This window comes from Watersipora subatra, chromosome 10 (assembly GCF_963576615.1).
Source record: "Watersipora subatra chromosome 10, tzWatSuba1.1, whole genome shotgun sequence".
NCBI classification, from domain to species: domain Eukaryota; kingdom Metazoa; phylum Bryozoa; class Gymnolaemata; order Cheilostomatida; family Watersiporidae; genus Watersipora; species Watersipora subatra.
Genome location: NC_088717.1, coordinates 30,205,938 through 30,211,337, shown reverse-complemented (window position 1 = coordinate 30,211,337; position 5,400 = coordinate 30,205,938). Strand labels below are relative to the sequence as shown.

At 33.9% G+C, this 5,400-nt stretch overlaps 1 long non-coding RNA gene across 1 annotated transcript; it reads left to right on the top strand.

Moving 5' to 3' along the window:
* On the top strand, positions 1 to 2,683 carry LOC137406591 (uncharacterized). The gene is made up of 3 exons (XR_010979911.1): positions 1 to 191; positions 946 to 1,056; positions 2,484 to 2,683. It is a non-coding gene; the product is annotated as an uncharacterized lncRNA (long non-coding RNA).
* Positions 2,684 to 5,400: the final 2,717 nt, after the last annotated feature.

The window sequence follows — 5,400 nt, the reverse complement described above, 5'->3', positions numbered from 1 at the left end:
TAACTCGTGAAGTATCAGCTATCTTTCTTTTCTTTTGATCTGCATCTTTCAGAACCATTGTAAGCATGCCGATTAATTGCTCTTCCTCGAATTCAATTTTAAAAATATGTTGATTAAATTTCAGATTGTTCTGCAACTCTACCACAACATAAGGATTAGAAGTCACACTTTGAAGTTCGTGATCACATAAGGTGAGAAAGTTATTTGTATCCATTGGCAAAGACGACTTGCCAATAGAAAGATGGTAATACTTTTGTGGATTAAATTCCATGCGCCAAATTTCGGCTCAAGATTCAAGAGAGCATAAATTTTGTTGCAGCATGGGAACTTTGGCTTGTGTAGCTGTTGAGGCTCTGTGTTATCAGCTAAGTTGTCAGTTCCTCTTCGGCCACATTCTTGGCACTCGCATGGAGTCCCTTATTACCTCGTCTCTTAGCCTACCAAGTATCATTTTATGCAATATGTAGCAGGTACAAAAATAGCTCTAGACTTTCTCAACAAGCTGTTTGGGAGTTGTCTGTTAGAGTTTTGCTGTTGTTGAACAGTTGACTCCTTTGTTAAAGCTAGTCTAAACAGGTTAAACTAGCTCATACAATGATTAGCAGGGCTTTTGGCTCACAAAATAAGAAGCAAAAGTTTAATCATTATATTATTGTTTGAACATTTTAGAATATTATACCTATAACTTAGCTTAGGTTGATTTGTTCTGTATCTTGCAAAAATTATGTGCATTAACCATTAATTCTATGTTATGTACATTAGGACAATTTATTTCCAGCATCAAAACTAATTGATAACCCAAATCAGTGAATTCCTAGTTTGTAGATACTTGCAGTTATTTTGTCAAGTCTGGTGCTAGTGGAAAGTCCTACATAATTCTACTCCGAAAATTTCGTCTAAAATTTACCGATTAAACTGCTATGTTACTATTTTTATACCTCTCAGAGATATCTTGATGGCTGATAAGTGCTCTATCTTGCTCCATCTGAGATGGTACGTTGTCAATGAGAGGTGCAGCAGTGGCGATCATTCCAGTGACAGGTGACTCTGCCAGAGGTATGGGTATACAATCTTTCTTTCTGTAGTATAAAATAATATTATTAATGCGGGTGATTGGCATATGAATCAAAAAGTAGTGCGTTATCATTACAGTAGCATAAATATTTGTTATAAATTCAAAAAATTATAACAAATATTTATATTTGGTATAAATTCAAAAGTTTATAGCAAATATAAATATATTTATGTATTTATATTTTTTATGAATATATAAATAGTATTTTATGTTTATTTTATATAATATTTTATTCTAATTTTACAAAGTATAAAGATATTCAATTTGATATTAGTAAATATTAACTATAAGTACAATTTATTTATATCTAAAGTCAAAAATTTATAAACTCAAACATTTTTAATGATCTAAACCATGGTATTCTCAACAACATAAAATTGCTACTCTAAACAGGCATCACCCGTGACAGTGTTGGTGTATGAGTGCTTGGTAATTTTATTCCTTTAACATCGGTCTAGAGCTACTAATATTATTAGAGCATTACACAGCTTGCAGAAAAATAGTGACAACTGTGGGCCAGCCCCTCTCTGTTACGCGAAATCAACAGAAGTCATCTGCTCTTGTTTACTCATCAATCTTCATTGTATGTCATTTTCATCTAAACTACATCTTCCGCACATCCTTGGATTCGGTTGTAAATAATAAACTTCATCGCATGATTTTTTTAAATGCAGTATACCGCTGGCTCCATTGAATGTCAAGTTTTTACTTCTAATTCGTAAAATATCATCAAGCCATTTCCATAGATGAAATGTCAATAGCAAATTTTGAAAAAATAGAACAGGTTTTCATTTGAATGCTTCATTTTTCATGCAATTACAAAAGAATTGTATCACATACAATCACACTGTATTAATGCCAGTTAGAAAAATCTAATAATTAGTGTTCCAAATTCCTTATCAAGGTGTATCGAACTTACTGGGTATATACTTTGATTATGATTGTGCCTATGATTTCATTTGATTTATCGTGATTCAGTATTATCACTCACTATCAAACAACCAGTAAATCCCATTGACAATTTTTGTTGTTTTTGCAGTGCTTTCACCTTAAACATATTACACAACCAATCTCACAGATGAAAAACCCGTACTCTAGTACTTAGTACTCTACGGTTAAGGTTCTTTTAAGTGAATTTTACCAAATTTGTATTTACCAAGAAACCAATGTTACAAATTGTTTTTGCATCTCATATAAAGTTAACTCATTAGTTTATGGTGAGCCAAAACACTTACAATACTTGTTTATTGCTGCCATTTTTCTCCTCATCTCTCTGTGCAAATTTTCTTATCCGCTCAGTGTTGGGTTTCTAATGTATCGAGCTAGAGAAAGTAAATTGCATGATCATACTTTCTAATATTCTCAAAAAACATATTGCTTTTTCATGACCTTCTACTCTACTTTGTAGAACATTAAAAGTCGATTGAGAAAGAATGATGACAGTCAGAAGATAGGGTCATATGACGATACATACGTTATTGAACAAATACTAGGACAAGTACAGATACTACCAATTCAAGATGTATCACTGACATGATGGTGCTTATATGTGATGAATGAGAAATTGGAACAAATAAATCTGTAACTGGATGTTTGTATTTTTTTGCAAAATAAATCCTAAACTTTTAATATATCTATTGATTCAATTGATGAAATAGGAAAACTTCAGCAAGTAAAAATACTACAAGGATGTGTACTTAGCATATGAACTGTTGTGTGTACAAAAGTAGCCCAATTGCTTCAAATTATACAAAAGTGAGTAATTTTGTATAAGTCTAAATGATATTCACTTCGAAATAGTCTTTTAATCTATACTTGTTATATAGCAAAGCTAAAGAGGAGCAGTTATAGTAGCCATGCAAGGAGATTGAGAAATGGGTTTTAACTTCATTTCAAAGATATTTATTGCAGCATTGCAAAGAGGCTGAAGCTATGGCCACTTTAGCATAGTTATCAAATGTGCTTAATTGTTTTGTGGTCTTTTTGTTAATTTAGAGTTGGCTCGTTTATATGTCATATTTTTTCTTGCTAAAACAATATTGTTTAGTAAATAATTTCTTTTGTATCAAAGTGCAATAATAGGTTATATGCAAAAAAATCAGATTTTTGTGCGAGCCTTCTTTTGCTCATTTATGATGGATGACACTATTGTAGATCATATAACTTGTATTTGTAATTTACTCTGTATATATGCACATGTACTCAAGGGTGATCTTAACTGGCTGTGAGGGAGGCTCCATGTAAAAATGGAACATAATGGTATGCAATAGGGAATAAAAAACAACTCCAAAGTTATGCTATGATATATTGTAATGTACTGAGACTGAGCTTAGAGACCCATTCTGTCCCAAAATAGTAAAGAATAAAAGATGTATAATATGTATATATAGACAGATAGAGTATAATAATTTGTGGTACACATTCCATGTGGTGATGTCAGTGTAGTGTGGCTTCCATTGTCGGATAAAAAAATAATTGTATAAGAATCATTGTTCGTTCTTGGTAGTTGAAGTTTAAAGTGGTAGTATCTGGACTATTGGTAGTTTCTGAACTATTGGTAGTTTCTGGACTATTGGTAATTGACACGTCGGATTTGTCCTTCCTTTACAATAATGGTGCTGTGTCCAGACGGATCTACAATAACAGTGAAGCAGCAGAAAGTATGCAACTAATTAATATAATGTTATATTTGACCTTATAGAAGTAAACCTTATAATCCATATTTTTGCACTACCTCTGTATCAAAAATATTTTATTATTACTTCAAAACGGGGTAGGCTATCAAATAGGAATTATAAAGCTCTTACAAATCAATTCTAAATAAAGGGGTTGTCTACTCGACTCAATGAAATATAGTTCAATATAGATTATAGACTCAATAGCTGTTTTTTTTCATATGCCATAAATTAAATATAAAGTTAAATTTAATGTTTCCTCCTCTCCCCCTTCAATTGCAATCTGCTGTGCAGATGTGTAGTTAGTGTTGGTTATTAATGTGACGGCATTTTGAAGTAAAGTAAATATGTGTAGAAACTCGCCAGGTGAATGAATGTGGTTATAGTCAGGGTCAATCCTCATAATTGTCGTAGAAATAGTGTTGATAGCTGTATCTTCCATGGTTTAGTTGAGAAGGGGCAAACGTGGGAAGGCAACTCCTCTAAATATCTGTGTGTGTAGTTTCCTAAACATAAATCATTCTAGCGCCAGCACAACAGTTCATGTTCCTTTTATATGCGAATGGTAATCAGTGCAGCTGCAGCTCAATGAGTCTCTTGACATTGTAATTAAATCTTTAGCAGATGAGTTGGCCATTTCTAAGTACAGGATAAAGTACCTGATCAAAGAGTTGCTTATAGAAATATCACAACCCCTGCCAAACTCCGGATGGGACTGGTATTCTGGCTACCAGCTAGCTCAGTTAGTTGGACTCCGGCGTAATATAAGAGGTGTCATATAGGAAGTATGTGTTGCGTCATGGCTTGAGCACTATCATTGTTTTTAAGCTAAAACTCAAAGCATGGTTACGAAATGCTTGAAAGGGGAGAGTACCAGAATGCTAAACAATCATCTTGCTTTTTAGGGAGTCAGCTTGCGCGTCATAGGAGGAAATTCCTGATAAGTATCAAAATAGCTAAATGGGAATGCAAACAAAATTATATACTTGCCAAAATTGTGGTACTGCGCAATTAAAATTTAGCAAGTCCAATAAAATACTGAATGGATACTATAATCTCTATATCAAAATATATTTAGAAGTAAAAAATAAAACTGTTGTCTTATTTCTAATACTTTCCATTAGCAACTAAAGTATCTATTGGCGAGGGCGCAGGTTGTAACTATGCCCTACAGAGGGTAAGGGTTCGTCGCTAGCTGGTGTCTGAACTATAGTGGTAGGCCGCTTTCTAGACACATGCTCTGCAGGTGTGAAATGCTCTAGGGGCGATCTAGTTTTCTTTAGTCGTTCCAGATGAGCCATGAATTCGATGCCTATGGGGTCGCCATGGGCATCCATAATTTTAACATAAGCATTCAACCCTCGAAGGCTGGTAATAATATATGGGCCATGGAAGCAGCTTGTAAACTTCTTGACCTGGCCAGGTTCGGTCTGCGAAACCCATATGTACACGGTGTCGCCTATTTAGTATTCATGTCCCTTGACATTTAAATCATGATAAAACTTGTAAGCGTGTTGGGCCGTTTCAATATTTTCACTCGTCAAACGCCAGGCAGCTGACAAAAACTCTCGTGTTAATTCTGCCACATTTTTGTTTTTGTTATACGATCTCGGCATTGCTACTGGCATGCACAAATCAAATGGAATTTCG